This window comes from Pseudorasbora parva, chromosome 7, assembly GCF_024679245.1.
Source record: "Pseudorasbora parva isolate DD20220531a chromosome 7, ASM2467924v1, whole genome shotgun sequence".
NCBI classification, from domain to species: Eukaryota; Metazoa; Chordata; class Actinopteri; order Cypriniformes; family Gobionidae; genus Pseudorasbora; species Pseudorasbora parva.
Window position 1 is genome coordinate 13,185,097 of NC_090178.1, and position 12,113 is coordinate 13,197,209.

At 39.4% G+C, this 12,113-nt stretch overlaps 1 long non-coding RNA gene across 1 annotated transcript; it reads left to right on the forward strand.

Annotated features, from left to right (window-relative positions):
• Window positions 1-517: 517 nt before the first annotated feature.
• On the forward strand, window positions 518-10,358 carry LOC137083619 (uncharacterized). The gene is made up of 4 exons (XR_010906554.1): window positions 518-615; window positions 818-1,049; window positions 9,596-9,684; window positions 9,800-10,358. It is a non-coding gene; the product is annotated as an uncharacterized lncRNA (long non-coding RNA).
• Window positions 10,359-12,113: the final 1,755 nt, after the last annotated feature.

The window sequence follows — 12,113 nt, forward strand, 5'->3', positions numbered from 1 at the left end:
ATAGATCCATGTTCTCATTCTGGTGACGCCAAAATCTGACTCTACCATCTGAATGTCTCAACAAAAATTGAGACTCCTCAGACCAGGCAAAATTTTTCAGTTGACCCATTCTCCTCTGACCTCTAGCATCAACAAGGCATTTTCGCCCACAGGACTGCCGCATACTGGATGTTTTTCTCTTTTCACACCATTTTTTATAAACCCTAGGAATGGTTGTGAGTGAAAATCCCAGTAACTGAGCAGATTGTGAAATACTCAGACCGGCCCGTCTGGCACCAACAGCCATGCTTGAAATTGCTTAAATCACCTTTCTTTCCCATTCTGACATTCAGTTTGGAGTTCAGGAGATTGTCTTGACCAGGACCACACCCCTAAATGCATTGAAGCAACTGCCTTGTGATTGGTTGATTAGATAATTGCATTAATGAGAAATTGAACAGGTGTTCCTAATAATCCTTTAGGTGAGTGTATGTAGTTGCTCCAAACAGTATTCAACCCCCCCCCCCCCCCCACCCCCCAAACCAGTTATTTGAGTTAACCGTCTGGTCCCAAGGTCATGTTTAGTGAACGGATGAAGTCCTTTCCCCCTCAAGTTCACCACAAAGATGAACCCAGGTTAGCTCATTAAAAATTCCTACAACCATTGACATGTAGAAGGTGTCCAGTTTTGTCTTAAATTTGAACAAAATTGTATTTATTTTTACTGAAACAAGTGTTTGGACAGAAAGTATGTAATTCACATGCTACTTGGTTTGATATGTTATTCAATGACATTAATACACAAGACTAAAATACTGATATTTTTTTTTTTTTGCAGTATACCCTTCCGTGTGTCCTGTTAGATTCTCCAGCCTCCTATCACTCCACAGTACTGGAAGTGAAACCCTGCTGGTGGCACCGGCCATCTCCCCCGTAGTTTCCTAGCAAAGGATGACAACAGCGGCGTGGGCGAGGAGAATAACAGGATACAAACTTTGCACTTGTGGGCAGCGAACCGGGTTGACTCGACATCCAACGTGAGCTTTGGCTCGCATTCAGCTGAGATTTGGGTAACTTGTGGCACAAACACTTGCATGTTTTTGCAATCACACATACAGTCACACTGAGTAAAGTTTGAGGGTTTCACTCTTGTTTGTGTGATATTTTGTCTGGTGAGGGGTTTTGCTGTGTGTGGCATTGCAAAACAACACAGGGATTTCTTAACACATACATGAGAGTGTGTAGGAGTGAGTGTATGCGCTTGTTTTTCAAGCTGTGTTGTGACTTCATCAAAGCGAACTGGCCACCATGGCTTGATCATTATATCACTTTTTAGAACACATTTTTATCAAGAATGTAAGTATTTCCCATTTCAAAAGATAATATAATATTAAAAAATACTTTAAACCCAGCCAGCCACCTCTGAAATGAATCCCATGTTTGAGTCTAATCAAACACATGCACCTCTGAAGAAAAATTGGCAATAAGACTATTTCTGCTATTTAATTATTTGCCCAAGTGATGGATTAAACCTAAGGGCTCATGGTAGCTCTGCATTTAAACTTTTATATGTTCTCTCTAGAGAAAAAACTTAATCGAAACCCTTCATTATAAATTAGTTACACACGATTCTCTTCCTAGATCACTGTTGTTTTGTGCTCAACAGCATCTCAGGTTGAGTTACAGCGGAGGCTGTTTGGGTGTGTTTTTATGTGTTTTGCTCTTTAAGCATGTGTATCTTCGAGGACTGATTGCTCGTGGTCGTGTGCTCATGCTCCGCAAGATCTGTTTGTCCACTGGATTTATTTATAGCAGAAGAACTATGCCATTGACGTGGCCATAACAAATTTGTTTGCAGAGCTTTTTGACTGTGTGGCATCCGTTCACTAAAAGTCAAGGTATGGCAGTTCAGATGACGTCGATTCAATTAAGCGCAAGAGAAAGACCAAACTGCAGTTAAACATTAACCAACAGCATCAGCCAATAAAAAAAAGCACATTCACAATTCATCTAATTGCGCTAAGTGTTCAGGTAAATGGATAAGCGCAGTCATCTCTTGTAATTGCACAAAAACAGGATTGCATTCAATAAATATCTGTGTGTATTCTTCTTGGGAGTTTATTTATTTATAATGACAACTGCAACGTCATTAAATGCAAAGAATTATGGGTTTATTTTGGCCCGTTTACAATACCTGGCATAGCAGCCAAGAGTTCTGGCATGAAAATAATTAAAAATTAGAGAGAAAACTGGATATAATCATACAAAATGCAGCTACTTTTACAAACAAAACATCTCTGATTAACTAGAAGAGCATAATTTCCTTCGTTTGTTAAAGGTGCCATGTGTAAAAATTGAGGTAAAAATTTCCCCCAAAAAATGACTTACACGCATCAAAAGAATGAGAAGAAATAAGGGCGTTGATGTCATAAAAAAAAAAAAGTCAAGTTATAGTGCTGCAGAGATGTCAACCTTAATTAGCAGTAGCATTACTAGCCCCGGCCCGTCAGGTATCGTAATACCAGTCTCGGCCATGGGAGGCGGTATGCGGGCAACATAACCACCAGCCAACCTGGCGTACTTAAACCTGATGTCAATCGTGTGGAAAGTACAGCCCACTACTTAATTTCAGTTCAGGGAAGAGAGTGGACGGATGGCCGAAGCCCTTGGCCCCTTAGATGTATCTGATATGATAAAAATAGCTGTTTTACCTGATCGGAAAAAGCGGAAGTGCGGGCGCCCGGCGACTGTGTCCCGTCCCGTCATAATAAAAGTCCTGGTACTCGCGAGCCTTTTAGAATAGGCGCCCTCCAGTGGACGAAAAGTTGCATAGTGCACCTTTAAATAAGAAGCGATCTGGCGCTCGTTGTGGCTGTTATCAGTGGAGCGGATTTCTTTTGCATACTGTGCAGTCTTCACCCAGACGAGCGCTTTAATCTATCGCTTAACGCCATTGTAGAGATTTTCTATTTGTTCTGGTGAAATCGGGAAACAAAATGCACAAAAACTGTCTCTGCTTGATGTACAACGTGATGATATTCGACAACGACATTTATTCACTGACGAAAACAAGTAGGCCTAATTGTTTAAGAACTAATGCTGAGGAATAATGACCATGTTTACTTTACGATGTATATAGTCAAATGTTTTAGACGGTTGTAATGATGCATATTTTATCTCCCTTATCTGAACTTGAAAGAGAGTAGCTGCAGCTGCAACAGTAAGGCGCAGGCATTTCAAAATAAGAGTCATGGTGTATTTTGAAAAGTTATGCATTAGGCTATATACGTTTTTGCTTATACAATAAACCTTTTTTTATTCCATTCCCATTTAATTCATAGTCAGGAGGAAAGACTAAGAACAGTATTTGGCATATATTATTCAATAAGTATCAGGGTTATAATAGTTAACTAAAACCATTTTTAAAAAATCTTCATTGCTTGAAATTAAATAAATGTTAACTGAAATTTATTTGAAGCTTTAGATTAACCTGATATACTAACTAAAACAGAAAGACAACAGTATAAAAACTATTTAGATGTTTTTTTGTAAAAAAAAAAACTGAATTGAGCTCTTTCGTGTAGCCTATTTGTAATGTCAAAAACATAATTATGTCAAAATGTCAGTTTTAACATGTATTCAAGTAACAGTTATGTAATGCTTAAATGCTCGAACAATGCATTACAATTTAATTAAACTCATTAGATTTTAGTCCACTAAAATCTTGTGATATTTAGTCGACTAAAACTAAGAACAATTCAGGTGACTAAAATATGACTAAAACTAAATGGCATTTTAGTCAAAAGACTATCACTAAAAGCTATATCAAAATTTGCTGTCAAAATTAAAGGGTTAATTAACCCAAAAATTACAATTCTGTCATTAATTACTCACCCTCATGTCGTTCGACACCCGTAAGACCTCCGTTCATCTTCGGAACACAAATGAAGATATTTTTGTTGAAATCCGATGGCTCAGACAGGCCTTCATTGACGCCAATGTCATTTCCTCTCTCAAGACCCATAAAAGGCACGAAAGACGTCGTTACAAAGCCCATCTCACAACAATGTTTCTAACAGTTATGAATCAGCGTATTGATTCATAATTCGGATCGCGTGTCAAACTGCAAAACTGGTCTTACGGGTGTCGAACGTAAGTAATTATTGACAGATTTTTAGGTGAACTAACCCTTTAACACTGCTCCCCACCACTACATTCATCTCTCAGGTGAATATCTCTGTTTAGATCTTTTGCTTTTTCTTTGAACGAGGCAAATAATGTTGGCTTTTTGTTGCTATTTAAAAATAATAACTTAATAATTTAATCGTTGTATCTTGATGTCATTTTGTAATTCTTTTGCATTTACCAGGCAACCAAGCAATGGCAGGCGCCATACCTTGCCATTTGCAATTGAGGGCCCTGGTTGCACTGCCACCCCTCTGTCAGCTCATCCTGACATCTGTGAGTCAATTAGCTGTCTAAAGAGAAAACATCCCCCCTCTCCACCACACACACACACACATACACACACACACACACACACACACACACACACACACACAGAGGGCAAGCAGCACAGCCGGGCCCGCCCCTGAGAGTCTGTGTGTGTGAGAAGGCCGGTGTGCTCTGGTGGGGGAGGGGTGTATATTGGTGGGGGAGGGTAATGGGGTTGGGTGTCAAGAATGTGGCTCTTGGTTTGTTCTTTTGTATGTTGTGTGTTTTTGTGTGTTTTAGTGAAACAACATAGGGATCAGACATTCTTACATTTTGTGCATGAATAAGTGGCTGGTGTCATTTGAGCCTAAAAGTTAAAATATATTTTATTATTTTACTATTTTATTTAAAATATATTATGAAATATTTATTTTGTATTTATTATCCAGAAATCCTAAATATGTACTGTAGTTTCAGCCTTGAAAAGTACACTAATGCAACCTCAAATTTGCTTACTTTGTGTGTCTGGATTGGTCAGATTGTTGTCTATAGTTATGCATATTCTAAAATACTTACATATGTGATTGGATATAAATTCGTTCTAATCTTCCAACGCTATATGCATAACTGCATTGACTTCTGTGATGATGCTAATGCTGGGTATGACATTTTCTGTAGATCACTCTTTCACTCTTAATTAGTCCCCGTTTACACTAGTGCGTTTCCGTTTTAAAACGGCGATCCTCGTCTACAATGGTGTTTTCATTGCGTCAATCTATGTCTACACAGCACAACTGACACGTCACATGAGCGTTCATACACACTGGGTTAGCGTGTACAAGTGTAAACAGTTGTCTCTTGCACATGTAGGCATCTGCAGTGTTATACCATACAGCGTTTAACAGCACAACGGCTGCTAAAAAGGAGCACAAAGTCAGCAAACTATGCAGTTCCGTCTCCGTATTATTTGGTCGTCGAGGCTGGTATGTTACAGAGCCATTGAGAGAGATGGCTCTAGGCTTCAACAACCACCAACATGTGTTGTATGACCATAGTATGATCAACTTAGGCATACCGTGCTTTTGGGAAATGCAGCCCTTGTCCGTTATTGTCATGTAGGTAGTGTAATGTGGGCAGCCACGCCATCGTTTTTTTTCACATTGAAATGCAACCCCAGGGTTTTCAAATTACTTATAGTTACATATATATATGTAAGTGTATATAAGTGTAAATGCATCTGGTTGTGTTTCAAACCACCTCATGAGGCATCTAGGATGGGTCTTATCCCGATTGGATAGCTAGACCAAATGTAAATACTCTCTAATATCCTCAGATTTTTCAAAATAATAATAATTTGTTACATTTATATAGTGCTTTTCTAGGCACTTAAAGTGCTTTACATGGAAGGGGGGAATCTCCGTAATCACCACCAATGTGCTAGCCTGGTTTTACCAGACTCTCGTACATTTCATTTGTACATAGAGTCTGGCCACTCTCTATAGACAAGGGTTTATTTCCGCGAAGGCGGGCACCCTGTTGAGGTTTAAAACTATTGGATCTGCCCTGAGCCACTCTGGCTCTGCCATAACCAATCGCTAACGTTTGGTCGTGACGTATGTCATGCGCCCTACGCCTGTTTCACTCATGGAAATCTGACAAAATAAAAGTGCACATGTGCATGCCACCTCAGTAATAAAACTATAGGATAAAATAACACTCGTGCATTCGGATTGTGATTTATTCACGCCACGGTGGAGAGGAGAGTTTTGTGATCGGGAACATGGCGCTCACGCGTTCCGTAACATCATTGTATGCTGTAAATAAAATGTCATATGCTTGGTATGATAATAAATGCTGCTATAAATAACGGACCAATTCAAATGTTTAAATGCTTTTATTTTAATTTGTTTGAGCGGTGATTAAATATATTGCTCTTCTAAATACTTGCCAGCATTTTAAGGAAATACAAGTCTATAAATGCATCCTAATAAAAGCAAAGCAACCGTATGGTGTTCTGCAGTGGTCAAAAATGATTTCATACAGTGAATTTTGAAGTGATATATTGTTGAAAACTCAGAGATGTGGATTCGGACAGCTATTACATTGACACGACCTTGCGTTTGTCAAAAGCAGTACGTAACTCTGCCGGGGATTTTTACGCGGGTGGTGAGAGACGGACGGCAATAAAATAACTGACCAGTCCCTGTAACTTAAATGATGGCAATACCTTCCGACCCCACAAGGAACAGTTACCGTCCGAATAGCTTCAGCCAACTCCTTCATCACTAACGAAAGGATCTGGAAAACCAAACTTTTCCCGAATTTACCCTGTTGGAGGGCCGCAACATCATGGCCACCAACAAAACCCAGCAAAGACTGTTATTGCTCCGGCTTTAACTTCTGGATATTCGGCAGCGGTGCCACAATGCAATGAATGGTTTAGTTTGCATCTTTCTCCACCGCCATTACTGAACTACATCTCAAACTAGCGCTCGACATCAACGCCATCGTTCTCAGCCACTCCCTCTGTTCGCTGATTGGACCGGTAAAAATTTGTTCGGAGAAAACCTAAGACTACACAGCAGTCCCAGACGTAGTACTGAAGGAAAAGGAAAATTGAGTGGAAGTACGTAGGAGGGCAGAGCCAGGCTACCAATGTGCAGCATCCACCTGGACATGTGACGGCAGCCATATTGCACCAGAATTCCCCCCACACACCAGCTGATTGGTGGAGAGGAGACCGAGTGATTAAGCCAATCAGTATATGGGGTGGTTGGAAGGCCACGATGGACAGAGGCCAATGGGCAAATTTGGCCAGGGGTTACACCCCCACTTTTTATCGAAGGTTAGGATTTTTAATGACCAAAGAAAGTCAAAATGAAGTGATCATTGTTCAGGCACACACACACAACCCTCTGCAAGCATCTAAAAACACATGTGTATCTTTCTCTCGCAACTCAGCGTGTGGTTTCCAGCTCGTCTCTGATGCGCCCCACATTCTTCGAACCGTCCCTGATGCCCTCTGCATCCTTAGGCTCTGCTATGGAAATACGCCTCAGTCTCCACGCTAATTATTAAAGAAGCACCACCTCATTAACTGGGCTAAGGGATAATAAAAGATTCATGCAGCATTCTTAGCGTCGCCGCACGCTCAGCTCTTCTCCCTCTCTCTCTCTCCCTTTCTCTCTGTCTCTCCCACCTCGTCTTGTCTCCGGAGGATTCTCACGCAAGATACTTATCTCTTATCCATACAGGTCCCTCTCAATCTCTCAGTTTATTCAGGCTGCCAGCCATCTTTAGCCGTGGCTGTATGCCAAGTGCCTTCAGATCAGAAACAGGAGGAACGGTTATGGAATAAAATGATTAACTATTGTGAAAAAGCAGATTTTTTAAATAAATACTTCATTGTAAAAACGAATATGGACCACTGTAAAAAGCTACAAAACGGCATTAAAATATCTTAAACGTCAATCAATTAATTTTCAATTCAGTGGAAGTTTATGTATAACCATTTCTAGCAAGTGTAAAAAAACACACTAATGAAAAGGGTTTCCCAGTTTTCAGTCTTTTTAAGCTTGCGATTACACAAACGGTAGATATAACCGTTTTCAAAATGTCAACAAACAATGGATAAAGTAAAATGTCACCATTGTGCTCCATTACGTCTCATATGCAAATGCCCTCTTTTACAGCTTGAAACCCCAGTAATGAAATTCCTGTGAAAAACACCCACAGTTTAATAATCCCTGAATGACACAAAAGATTGGAGATCATCAAATATTTAAAGATCACATCCAGCTCCCGCAGATAAGACCATTTCTTGTCATCTTTTGAATAAACATAACAATCACAGAGAGATCGTGGCATTACTGGATGCGTATGGGAGTTTCCGAGGCAAGGAATCACTGCCTTGTTCCTCATATCGCGCCGTCTAAAGTTGCTCATTTACTTTCTGTTTCTTGAAATTGTGGTTCTCTTTTATGAGACATTGCCTAGTTTCATTCTGCAATTAATGACACTTCAAATATATTCCAATTTTTGTTATTTTATTTTGCAGTTGTTCATATGACACAAACCCATTCCCTCACAATATTTAAAGGTGCACTATGTAGTATTTTTGCAGTAAAATATCCAAATACCACTAGGCCAGTGTTATATATTTTGTTCAGTTGAGTACTTACAATATCCCAAATGTTTCCAACTATTTGTAAATTGTGAGAAAATTGCTATTTTAACTAAGGCCCGGGACGTTTCAGCATAGCGTTTGAACGAGTCGCCTGTCAATGGCGTCATATCTGCGTTACCCTCGGTTTTATTCTGCAGAATCGCTTTTCTCTTAGCAGTGTGAACAAGTCACATCAGCGCCGAGCGAACGCATAGAATAACGTCATAACATCATTTTAAACACATTTAAATGTATCTAATATGATAAACAGAGCTGAGTTACCTTATAATCATGACTGGAAAAAGCGGAAGTCTGCGCGCCCGGCGACTGTGTCTCGTCCCGTCATAATAAAAGTCCCGGTACTCGCGAGCCGTGTGTTTGTATAACAATCGCTCCAGCGGCCGTGCTCAGCTCCACAACACTCGGTCCTGCTCTGCTTTACACTACAGTAACATTAATAACCGCATCCATTAACATGAGTTCTGCCCGAGTCCTATCCTGATACTTTCCCACCGGCTGTGAGGAGAAGACCACATTTCCCAAGATATTGCGCTCACACTTGGCGTCATCAAACTACACCTTTGTTTAGAATAGGCGCCCTTCAGTGGACGGAAAGTTGCATAGTGCACCTTTAATAGTTATTTGTGAAACAAGTGTTACTTTTAAAGTCTATTAAAGATGTTTGTTGATGAATAAATGCAAGTAATAAGGCCCATTCCCATTTTTATTTTATTCCAAATGAGTATCTTGTGCAAAGAAAAAAACTGTTTGCTTTTGCATACAATAAATTGTATTACAGTACTAATACTATTAAAGGATGTTACTTAATTCTTGGAAAGTGTTGACGGCTTGCTGCAGAGCTTTTGGATATTTTAGAATTAAAACAAACCTTTAGTGACAGCGCAGTGGCATGTCATTGATCTCCCGTACTGGCTTTTGCCCTGTATCCACAGAACGAGAACTGATGGATAGCCCTGTCTCCATAACCCATAAATAATCAAGACTTTCCGTACCTAGGCATGGACAACCCTGGAGTAAACAGTGATTTACTAACCGTGGAAAGGGGACCTCAACACCATGTAACAGTTCGGTGTATTTCTGAAAAGGTACAGTATAGACCAATCCTAGAAAATGAATATGATATTTTATCAATTTGCGTTTTTATCCTCCGCTAGTTTGAAAGGAGGATTCTAGTTTCATTTTCAGGGCTGTTTTCAACAGGATGTGGCACTCTCTAAAAGGGGTTTAGAGAAGTCAAAAGCTCTCGCTCCCTGAAACAAGACCCCATGCAAAAGAGAAAGACTCTTCCTCAGAGCCTGTGTATCCACCCACTGTCCTCTCCCATGGCCCTGACTCACCATGTCCAGCAGCCTCCACTTCCCAGCGATGGGGCATTCTGTTCACCAAGAGGAAGCACTGCATGTATTTATAGACATTTCTCGTATGAGAAGTCTGAACAATAACAAACCCCCACCCACACAACTATTTCACCACCTCAACACAAAATAAGGTACGGAGGGTTGTCAAATGAGTGCAGATAAAATCAAACTTTAGTTTCGCTGCTTGATGATGACAGGAAAATAAAACTGAGAGCACTGCACTTTACAGTTTACAAGGTGGTTTTGACAGCTAACATAGAATTGGGTGAATTTCAGTGTGACAGTAATCAGGGGAAGAAACTGGGCTACAATGCCATTTTGAAGCCTGCATTCCCAGCTCAATTTATCTTAGATAAAAATATATCAACAACTGTTTATGTATCCAAAGAATTTTAAGAATGAATAGTTTGTCAAACATTTTTCTTGAAAATGGAGCACTCTGCTGCGCCTCATGACTTTTTAAAGCATGACACAAATTACTTATTATTATTATTTTTAGAGCTGATTATTACCTAACATAAATATATCTGAAACCTCCCTCATTTTGTAGTCACGACTGTATGTCATTTTTGCATAATCATTTAAACTGATCATTTGTATTTTAAAATATTAACATTTATATTCAAATCATTTTACTATTTAATTTACTTTAAATTCATCTTTATTAACTGGATGTCTGTCTCACTCACACTCTCACATATGTGACCCTGGACCACAAAGCCAGTCCTAAGTCACACAGGTATATTTGTGGCAGTAGCCAACAATACATCTGTCAAAATAATACATTTTTCTTTTATGCCAAAAATCATTAGGATATTAAGTAAAGATCATGTTCCATGAAGATATTTTATACATTTCCCAATGTAAATATATTTTAAAGATTATCATTGGTAGTAATATGCATTGCTAAGAACTTTATTCGTACAACTTTAAAGGTGATGTTCTCAATATTTACATTTTTTTGCACCCTCAGATTCCATATTTTTTTATTTTTTTAGCCAAATATTGTCCTCCTAACAAACCATACATCTATAGAAAGTTTATCTATTCAGCTTTTAAATTGTATATACATTTTGATTTAAATAAAATTACTCTTACGACATATACATATGATACTTTTTTGAGGAACTTTCCCACAAAAAATTACATTCCTTACATGCTCTTTAATTATTAATTGATTTATTTATATATTCATTAATTGTCTATTTAATTGTTGTCACTGTATTTGAAAAACAATATTAGGCAAACACAAGATTAGGCAAAAAAAACATGTTGTTTAAAAGTTTTAAGGACCATCTGGTTGTGGGCACCCACAATGCCTTCTGTCTAATCCCGCCCCACTGTATATACAGTGAGAGTCATAAACACTGAGTCACACACCTTTAGAACAACAACAATATGGGACGTGTATTCTTACAGGTCTCACAGCTGCGCCGGTCATCTGTGCAGGATCATGCAAAAATGGTGCACACATCACAACTGAAACAGATTGTTTTGCGTGAACAAAACTGGGTCTGCAGGTGCTGAAACCACCAGAACTGTGGTTCACGAATGCACCGATGTCTGCACATAGCAAATGTCAAGTAGGCTGCTGAAGCAGTCAACAAAATAGAACATCTTTCCCTTAATTATCTGTAACAGGCAACTAGGTGATTATGGGCCAACCACTAAGCTTTAGAAGGTAACGCCTGTGATGGTTCTAGAGCACTGTGATGAACTCCTTCAATGGGCCGTGTCTTGAGTGGGTGGTAACTCTTTATTTTGTTAAGTGTGTGTTTTAAGTCTTGGTGCTTCAGGAGAAGTTGATCTGTAGAATTAGACAAAGCATTATGGATATGCAGGGTCTTGGGGGAAGGGTTAGATGAGTGGGGGTGGGGAGAAGATTCTCTGAAGCCCAGCAGGTGTGTTTCTGTTTTGGTGAAACAGTAGAAGGTCCTGCTCCTGCTGTCATACAGTGCAGTCTTGGGAAAATCTGAACTATGCTCTATAATTGTGGTGTCGCAAGTTATGAGACCAGTCACAAGATAATGGTTATATTACAGGCGTCATACCTTATGATGAATCTTGTGGAAGAGTCAGGACCCAAGCATGTCATTACATACAATATTCAGAATAATTATGAACATTACAAAACATTCCATGAAAGTCAACAACAA